The 15,172-nt window shown below is 41.2% G+C and overlaps 1 protein-coding gene across 1 annotated transcript in view; it reads left to right on the forward strand.

Annotated features, from left to right (window-relative positions):
- Positions 1 to 1,854: 1,854 nt before the first annotated feature.
- The window catches only part of NTRK2 (neurotrophic receptor tyrosine kinase 2), a 283,920-nt gene continuing 270,602 nt past the window's right edge, over positions 1,855 to 15,172 (forward strand). The window contains exon 1 of the mRNA XM_054031461.1: positions 1,855 to 1,883. The gene's annotated coding sequence lies outside the window, so the exon portion shown is untranslated. The remainder of the gene's footprint in view (positions 1,884 to 15,172) is intronic.

The following is a 15,172-nucleotide window of genomic DNA, read 5'->3' on the forward strand; positions in this document are numbered from 1 at the left end:
ATATAGTATTTCAAACACACTCACGGGCAGATTCTCTGACCCGATACATTCCCTTTCACCTCTCAGGAAGCACAAAAGGAGTGGAAACCTCTCCTAAGTGCTGCTCTGGGAGATAGCCCAGCAGGCAAAGAGCCCTCAGAGCTGGCTCCTATGTCTCCCCAAGTGAAGCTCCCAATACAAAGGGTTGTGGTGGTGAGGAGGGACAGGGAGAGAAAGTGGCCCAAGCACTTGGCATGTAATACACTGCTGGTGCAAGTTAGAGTAATTTGTATTGGGTTAGAGAAGCTGTAGGAGCTACAGTAAACTCATGGATGGCCTCCTGCCTTTGCTGCACCAGCAAAGTGTCTACCTCAGATGAAATAATTAATTTGCAAATGTGAAGATGGGTAAGAAGAGTTTATATGCTCCCTAAAGTTTTCATCATCAACTTCAGATGTACCAGAAGAAGAGCTTCTATAACGCTGGCTTTTTATTTTAAAATTATGTTAAAAATAAAGTGTGTTTGGGGAGGAGGCAGGGATTGGTGTCACACAATGGCTGGTGACTGCATTGGTTTTATATAAATTCGCACCTAAACTGCATTAGTTCACAGTGCAGTCTTGGATTTATATCAAGTTCTAATGATTTATCCCACAAACAGGTTCTGAAGTTAAAGCATATTTCTACTGGTTGTAGGAACTCTCTGTCTGGAAGGGGATACAGTACATATGTTTCTCCCACTAAACATTTTCTAAGTATCTTTATGGGCTGTAAAGTTGCTTTAAAACCCTTGTCATGTGACCTGGCACCAGGCTAGACTTCATAATCCAGATACTCTGCTGCAGCTGACGAGTACATGGTACTATCCCTGATCCTGGAGTACATGGTACTATCCCTGATCAGGGTTCCCCCTGATCCTGGCCTGGCTGTGGTCAGGTCCAGTCCCCTGCCACCAACAGCCTTAAAGGGCCAATAGAGCAGCCAAGGGGCCTGTGGGTAGACCTTCCTCTTTCTCCTCAGCCACAACCCCATGGCAACATGAGGGGAGAGTGTAGGTGCTGCTATGCTGGCTTGGAACCTCTGGATGATCCTACACAGACTATATGCAGTGGGGTGATCTTACTATGATTGGCTGTTTGACACCAGGATCTGGGCTTATGTGCTATTTAGTCTTCCCCAGAAATAAACTGCAGCCTACACTGTAGCTGCTTTCGAGAGAAAATGACAGTATACCCTAGACTAATATCAGACCATATAACCAAAGGGAGAACCACAAACAGCATACTTAAGATGCTATTGCTTTAGAATAAGTTGTTAAAATTTCCCTTTTCTCCCACTTGTAAGCTTGACAGTAGCATAATAGTCCCCAAATAAGCCTGTTATATCAAAGGGAAGTAGGGATAGCTCTGATACTAAGCTTTTCTTAGAGCATCTGTTTTATTATTCATATACTTTTAATAGCCTCTCTCCTATTGTTTTACAGACCGACTGCAACTTAAGTTAATGTTAAAAACATTAAAAGCATGCCTTTTAAATTTTTAACAAGAATAAAGGTTTACATAGAGCATGAGCTTTGTTGAACCACCCGCATATTACATAAAAATAAACAAACTGTTTCACACATTGATTTAAATATTTTATTAGCAGTAATAGATGGTTTTGATATATTTTCTTTGAGAAAATTGCTCTCTAAGCTAAATACTCCATGCTGGCTTCACCCAGTTAAATGATCTTACAGTGTTTTTCATTAACCTGCTGGCCAACATTTCATCTAGGTGAAAGGTTCTGGGAGAGTGAGAGGTGGAAGCTGATTGATTTCAGTTGTGGAAGAAGCTGCTGGTTATGTAGAAAAGTCAAGAGGGAGATGGAAAGAGAAGTAAGGATGAAGAGGGAAGGGAGAGAAGGTATTTTTGCACTGAATTCTTTTGCCATTTCTTTCCATCTTGCAAAGAACTGTCTGTGATCAATCCATTGAGTTAAAACATTAGAATTCTTATTCTGAGCAATTTAAGATTTGTGGGCATTGTGGGCCAGATTCACCTCTCCACTACTGCCATAAACTCATATTAATATGAAGAAGTGGGTTTTTACCCACGAAAGTTTATGGCCATATAAATCTGTTAGTCTTTAGTTAGACTCCTCGTTGTTTCTGTGGATACAGACTAACACGGCTACCCCTCTGATATAGGGGTGTTTATTCCTTTCAGAAATTAGACTCTTGACCTAGTTGTGTACCCAGGATGGTCACTGTGGTAAATGCAAATCTTTTGTTAATTACAGAGAGATGGCACTTTTACTACTGCAGTGAATATTCAGGGAGTAGCCAACAGAAATGAATTTTTTTCCTTTTTCCCTTATTTGAGTGTGACTAGCGGAGTTCAGAGGGCACGAATTATTGTATACTATGCAGTGAATCAAGGAAGGGGAAAGTAAAGGCAGAGAAGGACTGCTGAGCTGGGACCTGCAGCAGCTTCTGAGAGTGAGTCACAATGGTTTGGGGTCTCTGTTCTCTTTATCTTCTGGGAATTACACAGATAGAAGTGCTTGAAAGTTCCTCCTCTAGGCAGATAGAGGACACCAGCCCCATTGGGACCATTGCCCTGAGAGCAGAAATGACAGTTATTAGGGGACTGGCTATGCATAAACAACTAGCTGAGAGAAGGCCAGAACAAGGTATTAATCATCCATTTGATCTCACTATTAAACAACATGCCTAAAAATACAAAATTGAATTAATAAGATCCTGCATAGGCAAATGTTTACTGTACTCAGTTCTTCCTATTAAATGAGTGACTGTATCATATCACACTACAGTGGTACAGTGAGAAAACTGCGCTGATTTCAGAAGGTATACATGAAGTATTCATTCTCTTGGTGATGTTGGAGTTGGAAACAATGGCTACTCCTTAGTGTGAGTAGGTGTACTATGTATAGACTACCATGACTAGCATGGTGCCTGTTATCACTCTCATAGAACAAATATCCCCCCCGAAAATGTAATATTTTTACAGTACACAAAGAATCCTGGTATCTTTCATGCACTTCTTCTTTATGATAATAATTTGTATCTCTGCCAAGCAATCTGTGATATTATTTAGGAGAATGGATGCTCCAGAGTGTGCTATGCTAATGCCTCATCTGAAGGATGCTAGGAGTACAGTGACTACCAACTAATTGATTATGATGTCAGATGGGGGTAAGAGGCCAGCTCCTTGTCTGGGAGTTGAGCCTGTGAGCTTCCAGACAAAGAAGGAGAATCACAACATGCACAAACAAGCTGTATTTGGTATAACATAACTGTAAGGGTTTCCACAACTTTGTCCTCTCAGGACAGAAATCTGACCAGCAATTATGAGAGTTGTACTGTTTTATTCTTTAACTGTTACAAGGTCTAGGCTTTCTAGGGTGATAACAATGCTATATGCCAGGGGTCGGCAACGTTTGGCACACGGCTCGCCAGGGTAAGCACCCTAGTGAACCGGGCCAGTTTATTTACCTGCTGACGTGGCAGGATCGGCCGATCGCAGCCCCCACTGGCTGCGGTTCGCCATCCTGGGCCAATGGGGGCGGCGGGAAGCGGCGTTGGCGATGGATGTGCTGGCCGCGGCTTCCCGCCGCCCCCATTGGCCCAGGATGGCGAACCGCAGCCAGTGGGGGCCGCGAATGTCCGAACCTGCTGCGTCAGCAGGTAAATAAACTGGCCCGGCCTGGTAGGGTGCTTACCCTGGCGAGCGCGTGCCAAACATTGCCGACCCCTGCTATATGCATATAGTATGTGACTTCAAATTACACATTCTGTAACATGAATAACTACTGAGCCCCAAATGGATTCAAAACACAAGGGTATTTAACAGGACTGCTTTTACATGCTGTGAATTTATGTGGAGACTGGGAGTACTGCATAAGAAACTTTTTTAAAAACTGGTTGAGAAATATGGGCCTGAGCCAAAGCCCACTGAAGTTGATGGAGAAACTCTCATTGGCTTCAATGGGCCTTGGATCAGGCCTTGTATACTTCAGCAAAATATATGGAGTGAAATCCTGGCCCCATTTAAGTCAATGAGTGTTTTACCATTGACTTCACTATGGCCAGGATTTCCCTTTGAAGTATAATTAGGAATGTGGGATGCATATGAGAAGGGAAGGGGAGGGAGCAAATCCATGGCTTCTTTGGCATAGTGCAAACCATGCCCACCTTCCACCTACCAAGAGAATTTGTAGGCAACTCCATGAGTTTCAGCTGAGTTGTCTGCTTTCCCCTACATGGCTTATTCCTATATAGGAGAGAATGTGCCCCTAAGAAATCACACTGACTTTGCAAAGAGATATGACAACAAACAAAAAGATAGAGTAGCTCATAAATTTGGGTCCACTGGCCTTGATAGCATCCCTTTAGAAGTTCTTTCCCCTTCTCTTGTCTATATGAATTAAGAGCATCTTCCTTATTCAGAGTCCAGTTATGCAATGTTTACTCATGTTGGTGATCACTGTCTCACATGAGTCATCTCATTTACTTCACTGGGATTGCACTCATAAGTGAGTGCTTTCAAAAATGACTACAGGTTGCACAACTGGCCCCTTTAATGTGTCTAGTGTTATACTACTGTGAATGATTCCCTATGGCGAAATCAGATTATCTTTACAGCCAGAGATGACCTATGCCTGCCAATAGTTGGGGGCAGAGTGAGAGCAGCCAACTTCAGCATTGTTACTGAGTATGCTCAGTCCATGTGAGCATGCTCAGTACAAGCCAAGCAGCAAACCGAGGGGGGGGAGGGCACATGTCATCACCTCTCTTTACAACATTCATTTTGTTGACTGAAAATAGTCCCTTGATTATAACATTATTGCCACTCTTTCCATCACCAGTATTCCATTCTAATACCCATGTTGTCCCTCTGATGAGCAGTAGCAGAAGACCAGGGTCTTGCTGGTCAATTTCTGTGTGGAGGAGAAATCAGTGACATGGAATCTGGGAATATTTTAAATGTAATTTGTTTTATTCTGACATGTACACCAGTCCGTAAGAAGAGGTGGACAAACAATATTCAGGCAAACCCTTTTTCGGGAATATCAGCCCAACACAAAATGCTCAGTTCCCAGACAGCAACCTTTACCTCAAGAAATGATTGCAGTCAGAAACCAAGACAGCGAGCAAACTCTCCTGCAGTTCACACAGCTCCCTCTACCAAGGTCCACTGCCTCTACACAGAACTTGGATTACATCAACTCGTGGGACAGTGTGTTTTCTCAAGGCTAAACACTTGCTCATAGGCTCAGAAAAAACATTTGGAAGACTATGTGCAAAAGTATTACCTGATGACCAGTGCCATTGCAGAAGAATCAAGGCATGTAAGATAGATTTCATTTAGGTGTTAGGATATTTATTATACCACGTCATATTACAGTTGCGGCTTCTTAAAAACTGGTCAATATTCTGAGAACTTCAATAGTTTGTCTCATTAGAAAACCAATATATATGTGCAAAACATTTTAGTAAACATAGAGTTACTAAGTGGAAATACTTATGATGGGCTGGATTCACCACTCTGTTACTCCAGTTCTATGCTGTTCTAAGCTCCCACTACATTGATGAAAACACCCCTTCTATCGATGTAGGAAGCCTCTACACTACAGTACCATAGCTGCAGCTGTGCTGTTTTAGTGCTTGTAGTGTAGACAGTCTGTGCTGAATCAGGCCCATTGTCTTTCTACATGTCTATGATGAGCAGCGTAGTTAGCACCATTGCTACCAGACAGAAGGCTACTGACATTGCCTATAAACATGGCTTTAAAAATTCAGCATCGTCTGAGACATAGTATTGCCCATAGCTTCTATTAAGAACAGTTCAGAGTTGTTTCTTTCGTCTCCATTTGGCATACCATTATTTTTGTTTGTTTTTTATTAATAGGGCTGTTTGGGCCCCTGCTAATTGCCTAACTACGTAAAACTGAAATTCAAAGAGCTATGCAATACCTTAAAATCCAGCATTATTACATGCATATCACAGCTGAGATGTGGTCCAGAGGTCGAATTGTCAATTATGTGTCTGCAACAGCCCATTGGGCAATTTTCTAGTTAGATACATCCACAGTTCCAGTTGCTGAAACCCAGCAGTATCAGATAGTATTTTGGGGGCATTATACATATGAAGGGTTAGTTAGAGCAATAAGGGGCCCAGGGTCCGGCTTCCCCAGCTTCCCCCACCTCTCGTCAGCCCTGTTTAGCCGGTCCGCCCTTGCTGGGGGGCCTGAAAATTTTTTTTAACTGGGGCCCGAACCCGCTCTCGGTGGCCCTGCACAGCTGCACTAACCCAGGAGCATCATAGGTAAGATATCATATGTGATAGAGACATGATTTGCTCCCTGATCTTCCTTGCTACAGGGACGAAGTTAATCCATCTCTCTACAGAAGAATTCTTCTGTCAACCTAGCTATAGCTACACTGAGGGTTAGATCAACATAACTATGGTTTTATAATAACAGGCAAAGCCTCAATATGCACTTCATTTTTAAAAAATGGCAAACAGCTAGGTTTTTGTATGGATAAGGCCTTCTTATCATATAATTATAGAAATTAGGAGTTCAAAAAGAACTACTGGGCTATGTAGGTCATCTCTGTGCCAAAGCAGACTTGTTCCCTATACTATATTTTTCTAGTGCTTTGTCCAGTCTAATTTTAAATGTGCCTAGTATTGGTGCTTCCAACACTTCTCTTGGGGAAACTATTCCACAATCTACTAGATATCACCCTCTGAGAAATGGTCTCCAATTTCAGTCTTTTCCTTTCTTCACTTGGGTTTTGGCAGCAGAATGATATCTGATAGGATCATTTGTACCAGCCCTGTGTTCAGTTCTCTTCCTAGGTCTTTGAAGTCCCTCTCAATCTTATGAAATCCCCTTTGCTCTTGTCATTTGTGCACAGTTATCAGGAATTGCCCAGCACTCTTCAGGACATGGTCCTTCCTTCTTTCATCTTCTGCCCTGACACCTGAATGACAGTGTCCTATCCTGTTCAATTTACCTAAGTTACTGGTTTGGATGTTGCTCTATGATTTTATCAATTACATGTATATACAGTTATTGTATATACAGGATTCAACATAATCATTGTATTTGAAGAGAAAGAAGAAATTACACCAGCAGTTGACAAGTGACAGAAACTGGTTTTTATATGGTTTTCTAGTCATTAATAAATATTTTCATACATCTTCAAGGATACTCAAGAATCATGCCAGGTATCCAAGAACTGGAAGTTAATCCCAAAAGGAAGACCAGTCAGAACACGTCTTCATGGATGCTACTTTTCTTGCAGAAATGTGTGTTTTCTGAACTACACTTAAAAAATAGTTTTACTTGTGTTCTTACAATTTGCATTTCTAGGTCACTATGAATAAAACTCTAAGGTGACTGGGTTCATCTTAGATATTTTTATAAAATTCTAACAAGATCATTATCTTTTCAAATAGAACTATTACACTAATTCTCTTAACTCCGTAATTTGTTATGTCAGCTCAGCCTATGTGGGTTAATGTGCTCGGGAAGAAGAATCTAATGGATGTATCTTATTGTAAGCAAATGAAATTTATATGCTTATTTATTAACAGTGATAACTGACCCATAGTTCCATTCCAGTGTTCCATTATTTATATATGACCTGTGCTATATGCTAAAGTACTTTTTACATTAATTTCCGCTCTATTTTATCATTAAAATTAAGTGTTTATTGAATTTTCAGGTAATAAAAATCCACATAGTACAGTGAAAAAACAAAAGAAAAAGAAAAAACAACTTTCAATACTAGGTCAAAGCAAGACTTCAAGAAGAGGTCTCACTTTGTAATGAATCACCTTCCACTAATCATATCCTGATAGTCAAGGTCCAAATTTCTAGATACCTCAGTATTTAATTTATTCTTTTCAAGGTGGTGACACTTCCTTTTCACATGTGATACCTTTGTATTGGATGACCAGCTCAGGCTTGGCTGCATATTGCTCCAAGAAAAGTGAGCATATCCAGGCCAAAGCTTTGAAACAGGATCTAAAATTATCATTTGGAATTCACATTTTCAAAACACGGTGGGGGCTCATGCTGCCCAAGTTAGGGAAATTCTCAAGACGATCAAAATGGGCAGAATAAGGAAGCCAGCTGCAACAGGCTATAACAACCAGCATTCACATAGTTTCAGTGCTTTTGATCCCACACTGTGGCCTAGAATTGGTTCATTATAACAATTAATAAAGTCACAGTCTGCTAGATAACTTTACACAGGTACTAAATGAGGAAGAAAAACAGTGTGCCCTACATCAGTGGCTGCTTTTAAAAGTGCACTTAAATACCATCAAATCCACAATCCATGGCAATGCACATGTATGTTTAACAAAGCTTTTAGCCTGTTAACCATGAGGTCGCTGGCCTCTCAGGATATATTGCTCTTGGTGCAAACACTGTCCGCACTGTCTTATTGTACTGCAGTGGTAAAAGGGAGTCTTTTACAACGACCACTCCCCCCTCCCAGCAATGGACTCAATACAGACAGGAAGGAGTGACCTAGGAATGGTTGCTTTCCAGCCACATTAGGCTATTTTCTCTTGATTCAAACTGGGCGAACAAGATAAAAACATTCATGTGCACAGTCACAGCAAGCCATAGGGGAGAACTAGGCTCTTCTCATGGATGAACAATAATATTAATGGTGAGCTATCTGGATTATGTACTAGAATTTCACCTGAAATTAAGATATATTAGGCTAGACTGGGATACCCTTACTCATGTGAAGTTTGTGCATTACTCTTTCAGCCATCCCATTGAAATCAATGGCACTACCTGAGGAGTAAGGTATACTTCTCACCAGAAGTGTATCCCAGTCTAGCTCACTGTTAGGTGATCAGTCAGTGTCAGTTCTTACTCACAATGAAAGACTGGTGGTAGTGCTGACAGAGGCATTTTAATTTATATTACAACAAGGACAAAACTAAGTTTATTGCAGCAAGTGAGTCAGGCTTACTAGAAAAAAGAGAAAGCTGAGAAACCATGTCACAGTAGTCCAATACAGTTATTCTGTTCAGACCCTAGAGCAATGCTATTTTAATGTAGACCAACCCAGCAGAACATTTCATTGAGAGTGAGACAAGGCCATGAAAATTGGCAAAAATCACATTTTCTTGTCAGACAACTAAATATAAAATCTTAGTTGCCCATGGTCAGGTTATCAAGGTAACTTGTTTTCTCAGCTTACCTCCCCTGCTGTCTACAGCTTACACTGCAGCATTTTTAAAAACTAGATTCTGATAAAACACATTAAAGATCTCTTCTCTTTCTAGTATAGAAATGCCCCAAATGTAAAATTTCTATTGGTTAAGTAAAAACATTGCTTATCTTTCAAGGCACCCTCTAAATTCTACCTAGGCCTCATTCAACAAAGTCCATTTCCATGCTTTATCATACGATATTTAGGCTTAAATTACAGGGATGCTTGTGTGCCTTGAACAATAACTTTCCCTGTGAAAGACATGAGCCTACATGCTACTTGGAGCTGCTAATATCCTGTCCTTCTCAGGGCAACTGTTTCTTAAGCGTACCTGAAAACTGGCTCACAGCTGAGATAAGTTGACAGGTCTAGTATTGCATGAAAAAACACATTCTCCTTGTAACCCAAACAACAAAACTCCTTAAAGTTATGTTTAGTTTGCTGACCACAAATGAAACTTCCATTCACATGAATATCTAAATAGAGTAAAGACACCACATGTAACTTTCTATTTTCATCCATAGCCCTGCCTATCTTCTGCCCAAAGCAGCTAGTCAAGGGAAGGTAACTTTAATAGTTGATTATTAATTTGATCTGTTTGTCTAGATCAATCACGTTTTTAATGAAAAATAAAGTCAGTTTGTTGACATCTTGGTACTTCATATCATCATGTTCATGCACTGCTCTAGAAATATAGGTCACTCTTCAAGCCCCTTGAATTCAATGGATAGACTTGCAGAAAAGCCAATGAATTGAAATTAATGGAACCAATTGGCTGTCTAATTTCATAAAGGAAGAATATAGCCTGTTCTATTGATGGCTTGGTACACATTGTGACTCTTGCCCATAATCACTGATGCCTTAGTTCCTGAACTAACTTTAAGTTTTTGAAGTGATAACAAAATAACACAAAATAACAAAAACAGTTTGTTTTTGAAGTGTTAATAAAATAAGAAAAAAGAAGATATTATCCCTATCTTTTTCACTAGCTTAAGACTGTAAAAATATTTTCTATTTGTACCTTCTTGATGGTTCCTGACAGGATGCAGCACACTGGTGAACCATATTGCACTCTGGTGAACGTTTCTCTTAACCCTATGACACTGGATGAACAGACAAGCATGGGACATGCTGAGAGTTTGGTGTGATTGAACCAATCACTTGATAAGATGATCTGTCACAGAATTTTAATATGTCAAAACAAATTAACCCCTACAAATCCAAATCCAGTGAAGGGTAAAGCAGCTGAAAAAATTGAAAATTAATGCCCACCACCCTTGCTCCTTGCTCACAATTTGTATAAAGGGCTAAGGTCTGAAATAAATTATAGAATGCATAACCTCCAGTAGTGAAATGCCCTTTCTTCACCATATGAGGTAAGCTGCAGTTAGTACTATAAGAACCCCACATGGACTTCAGATTCAGAACCATTAACATAAATAGTTTATAGATCAAAGTTAATACCTTGAAATACACCCTGAAACAAATCAACAGCCACTTCAGCCTATGGCGCATACGTAATATACTCAGTAAAGCAAACACCACTAAATAGGCAGGCAGCTTCATACTGCACTATGGGAGATTAAGAGTGGAGTCTAGGAGCCATTGCAAATGCTTCCAAGCCATCCACCAGCATCAACTCTGTATTGTCCCCATTGAACTTCAGTCAATTGACTCCCATCCAGGTCCTTGTCTTGGCTGCGCACTGGAATAGCAAGGAAAGCACATTTTCGGAGGGCATGTCTACACTGGCCTGCCGATTGGACTAAGCGGGTGTGAACAGCAGTGTGCAGCAAAGCCCCAGATCTTTCTGTTCTCTGCAGCTTCCCTCAGAATTGACCCCCAGACTTTTCTTAACAGACCCAGGCTGCTCTCACTAACTCGGTCTCTCCTAACTTACCCAGGCAGACTTGACTCCCTGGGTATCTCCTCCTGATCTTTTATTGCTTCCATGTGCTGCCCCACCTTCTTAATGTGCATCTGCCATGGCACAAGGGGGCTGGACCTATTTGCATCCTCCCCCATTTAAAAAAACCTGCCCCTCTCACAAGCAGGTTTTATCTGTTCTTTGAGATCCCTCGTGGGCTACTCTCACCCCCAAACCAAAACATACTCCCCACAGACATACTCCATAAAACTTTCTTTATAATATTCCATGGTCTTCTGCTACACTTGTGCTCCTTGTCCAGCCTCTTCCATACCTCTGCCAAGACAGCCACCTCAGCCCGTCCCACTCTTCCCAGCAGAACCTCCATAGCCTCTCTGTTGGGAGATCATCTTTGCCAACGGAGCATCCTTTACTGCCCTTGGCCCTTTCATCATTTCTCTGGGTCCAGGTCTCCAAGCTTGGTCCCGTCAGTGGGTAAGCCCCTCTGTTGCTCCTGCCTGGCTTACAGTCGGTAGGCAGCTCCCTCTGCTGCTCCCTGGCCCCAACCCTGGCTTGGAGATATCAGCAAGCAAACCCCTTCAGCTTTCTCTCAGGAACCATAATCAGTCTCTGGCAGTTCTCACTTACGCAGCTCTGATTCACTGGGTCTGTCATGACCCACAGGTCTAAAACCTGGGTCAGCAGGGTACCTGGGGGTCATCACACTCCAACCCTCCACCCTACTGGCTAGAACCAGCCTCCAGGATTCCTTGAAACCCAGCTCAGATATAAAGCTCTACCCCTTGTTCCTGATTGGTGGAACACAGAAGCTCCTGTTTGGTCTGCTCCCTCTACTTAAGACAGAAGGAGGAACAGAAAGTTGTCTGTCCAACTGTTCTCCACCCATGCTGTTTTGGACTGCTCACTCAATGCTACCTGCTCTTGTTTTCTGGTTTCCTGATTCTGTTTGGTTCCTAGTATCTTACCCTCGGTTCCTGATCTTGGCTCCTCATCCTAGTTGTTCTGGGATGTTGCTAAACCACATTTCAGTTGATTTCTGGTTCTTTTAAGTAGGGACGCTGAAGATCCATTTTTGGACACCAGTTTTGTTTTAAAGAAGGTTTCTGAACATCGTCAGCTCAGCCTGGCCTAGGACTCTTTATACAATCAGAGAAATGTAGGGACGGAAGAGATCTTGAGTCATCAAGTCCAGCCCCCAGTGCTGAGGCAGGACCAAGTAAACCTAGACCATCCCTGATAGGTGTTTGTTGAACCTGTTCTTGAAAATGTCCAATGATAGGGATTCCACAACATCCCTTGAAAGCCTATTCCAGAGCTGTGAGGGAAAAAATCAACTAGGTTTACAAACTTTTTAATCATTCTTTTTGCATTTTCCACATTTCCAAATTCAAACATAAAGACTCACCTATCTTTTATAGCAAAACGTTTGTGTATGTGCACACAAACACATGCATAAAGATAAGAGGGAACAAAGCTCAGCACAGTATTGGATCCTCTAAGGGGGAATTGATTTCCATGAAGTAGGCAAGACCTATAAAATTGATAATAATATTAAATGTAATGTAAATATGTACCACTTAACAATAACATTAGAACTGAATATTAAAGCAAATTGACCAAATTGTGTGGAATTCCTTTTCCTTGATGCTTTACTGGTGGACACAGAATTCACAAATTTGCAAATCTAAAGTTGTCCAGGGTGCAACTACAAATGAACTATCTATTTTATTCGTACCCAAACTCAAACACACCTATTGTTTAGTTGGCTGCAAACAGTAGACTGTTCAAAACAATGGTGAGTGCCAGCCAGGGAGAAGAGAGGTGTTCTCTATATGCTTTTAGAAGAGAAGAGGGAGCTGTGCAAAAGGTTTAATTTTTGGTATAGAGAGAAAAAAGCCCCTTACAGCATGTCTACTGAGGAGAAGCAACAGCTCTTATAGCACCTTGCAAACAAATATAGTAGAAGATTACCAGAAACCTATGATTAATACTCCCTGACAGACAGAACCAGATTATGAGCCAAATGACTAGATTATGTGCCACTCTTTGGGCACATCATTGGGACCTCCTCTGAAATTCCATCACATTGAAGCCTGGTGGGAATGTAAAATTGCCCTGGGTACTGGAGTATTTAAATATATTAAAGAGGAGGGTTCAAGAAGAAATTGCAATGTCCAATCAATTTTGACCATGATTTCCTTAGGCTCTCATTTCATTCTTTCTTTAGTAGGGACTTAATAGATGCAGTTATTTTGGGATGACAGGAAGGGTGCGGCAGATAATCTATCCTCCTTCCCAAACAGAAAAATATTATTTTTTTAAAGAGTGTTAACTTTCTTGAGCACAAGATGGCAGGCTTCAGCTTCACTCCTAGGGAAATAAGCATGAAGAATGTGATTTGAAACAGAGGAAGAAAATGCTTCTATTATTCAGAAAATTTGAAAAATCAGCAATGATCAAGTAGCTAGACAAACCAGTAAATAAATGGAACATTTGGAATAACAAGACCCAGATTGTGTAATTAAGCCTCTAGCCTGTGTTGGGAATCGGGGGAAGAATTTTGCTCACGACTATCTTCCCAGTGCCCAAAGGGCAGTGAACATTCTTCACTCACCCCTTTGGATAGTGCACTATACTCCTCTCATGTGCAAAGCTAAAGACAGAGCCAGGACTCCCCCTCCTACCTACCATATTTAGGAACCTAAATAAAAGTGGCCTGATATTTAGAGGTGCTCAGGACCTACAATTCTCAATGGCAGGTGCAGTTGCTTAGACATGCCAGGTGTGAACATTTTGACTACTGCTCTTTTAAGAAAAAGATTCTTTTTCAGTACTGTCAGGAAGCTCCCACAATTGTATATTTGATTTCTTCAGATATTTTCTACAATTTCTGTGTTATAATAAAAAGATCATTTATTTGTGGGGGCACAAGTTAATGCCTTAGTAATCAATCTAAATCTCCGAGGTCTGTAATTTCAAGAGAACATTTTAGGACTTTCACTGTTTTCAGATTTTGCTTACAATGTAACAAGATAGATGTGCTCTGGTGTCTTTATATGTAGCTGTTAAGTAGTGGTCCAAAAAGTCAGACTTTCACTTATCTGAAGTATAGATTTCCCACCTTGATGCTCAGGAGAGTCAAATTTGCCTCCGTGACATTACTAGGAAACTGTTGGGTCAGGGGGGATGTTATTGATGTGGATGGGCCATCCCTTACAGGTGTTTGTCCAACCTGTTCTTAAAAACCTCCAAAAATGGAAGCCTATTCCAGTTCTTAACTACCCTTATACGCCTCTACCCCGATATAACGTGACCTGATATAACACGAATTCAGATATAATGCGGTAAAGCAGCGTTCCGAGGGCGGGGGGGCTGCACGCTCCGGCGGATCAAAGCAATTTCGATATAACGCAGTTTCACCTATAACGTGGTAAGATTTTTTGGCTCCTGAGGACAGCATTATATCGGGGTAGAAGTATAGTTAGAAAATTTTTCCTAATATCTAACCTAAATCTGTCTCATTGCAGATTAATCGATTTGCTTCTTGTCCTACCTTCAGTCAACGCGGAGAACAACCGATCATACTCCTCTTTCTAACAGCCCTTAACATATTTGAACGCTGTTATCAGCGTCTCTCCACCCCCCTCCCCCCGCAATCTTCTTTTTCTCAAGCCTAAGCATTCCCAGTTGTTTTAACTTTTCCTCATAGGTCAGGTTTTCTAAACCTTTTATCATTTCTGTTGCTCTCCTCTTGACTCCCTCCAGTTTGTCCACATCTTTCCTAAAAATGTGGTATCTAGGATTGGACACAGTATTCCAGCTGTGGCCTCATCAGTGCTGAGTAGAATGGGCTAATTACCTCCCTGGTTTTATATAGAACATTCCTGTTAATACACCTCACAATATGAGCCTTTTTTTCAACTGCATCACATTGTTGACTCATGCAATTTGTGATCCACCATAACCTCCAGATCCTTTCCAGCGGTATGACCACCTCACCAGTTATTCCCCATTTTGAAGTTCTGCATTTGATTTTTCCTTCCTAAGTGAAGTAC

The sequence above is a fragment of the Malaclemys terrapin genome, chromosome 6, assembly GCF_027887155.1.
Source record: "Malaclemys terrapin pileata isolate rMalTer1 chromosome 6, rMalTer1.hap1, whole genome shotgun sequence".
Classification (NCBI taxonomy): domain Eukaryota; kingdom Metazoa; phylum Chordata; order Testudines; family Emydidae; genus Malaclemys; species Malaclemys terrapin.